This window comes from Octodon degus, unplaced genomic scaffold, assembly GCF_000260255.1.
Source record: "Octodon degus isolate 3935 unplaced genomic scaffold, OctDeg1.0 scaffold00004, whole genome shotgun sequence".
In the NCBI taxonomy this organism is placed as follows: domain Eukaryota; kingdom Metazoa; phylum Chordata; class Mammalia; order Rodentia; family Octodontidae; genus Octodon; species Octodon degus.
In genome coordinates this window covers 11,860,525-11,861,781 of record NW_004524580.1, presented here as the reverse complement: position 1 = coordinate 11,861,781, position 1,257 = coordinate 11,860,525, and positions in this window count along the sequence as shown.

Sequence of the window (1,257 nt, the reverse complement as noted above, 5' to 3'; positions counted from 1 at the left end):
AGATATATGCATGCAAAGTTGGAAGAAGAAAGAAAAAAAGAAATATATAATAAATTAAGAGGAGGAACAAGTGAAAGGAGACAAAAAAAATTAAGCATTATCTGCTCCTTTCCATAAAAATGATCTAAACAGTTACATTCTATCCCTAGCTTCTAAAATCTATCTCATCATGCCAAGTGCATTAGGTTCATTTCTATGGGTCGTCAAAATCTTGCCAGGTCCATCATTACTGAAAAGTCCAAGTAAAATGTTTCCAAGACTGAAGGAAAATCCTTAGTGGTGAGCCTCTGTAAAAATAAAAAAGAAAGTTAATACTTCAAACATAACATGGCAGAATAAAAACCCCATTCCAAAAAGAAGAAATAGGAGAATAGGAACTGGACCAAAGCATGACTAAAATGCAGGAAGCCAAACACCAAGCCCAGTAGCTGTGGGTCCAGCCTGAGGGGCAGGTGGTGATTGGGCTTGGGCAGCCCAACCCTTTGCACCTTAGAGCCTCTGGACCCTGGATTTCACTGTCTTCATGTGTATCAGCATTCTGGTCTTCTGAGTTTTGACTGAGTCACTGATCAGACTCAAAAATACTCTTGGACTTGTAACTTGCTACTCCAATTCTTTCCAAAGTCTTTAGAGAAACAGTTTTAAAAGCTTCTAAATCAAATGATAAGGTACAGTCACAGAAATAAACTCGATTCTCTGATTTAAGTATTTTGTATCAGTCAGTGTTCCCAACACTGGGAACGCTACACCCCACACCCACAATTGAAAGAAAGAGAGGGCTTGTCTGGCTTACAGTTCAAGTGGTTTCCACCATGTTTGGAGGCCCCAAAGCTGACATATCACAGTGGATCCTGGTGGAGAAACACTGCTCAACTCAAGGAAACCAGGAGGCAAACAGCAACAGCAAGAGCTAGGAACAGAATCCTCCCGTGACTCACCTTGTAGGACAAATCACTTCTTGGCTCCCCCATGATCCAATCCCCCTTCCAAGAACCCACCACTGAACACACAAGAAGTGGGCATACGTTTTAGATTTAAGTCATAATAGTTTTGTTAAGTGTGAAATAAGTTAAATGTTATTAATATAATTAAATAAAATTATAGAGCCAGGGAGATAGCTCAGTAGAATAAGCACCTGCCTGGCAAGTGCATGATCCTGAGTTCAATCCCTGGTACCACCAAAAAATTTAAATAATAATAATAATTTGGGCCGGCAAGATAGCTCGGCAGTCTAAAGCACTTGTTTAGGCAAGCTTA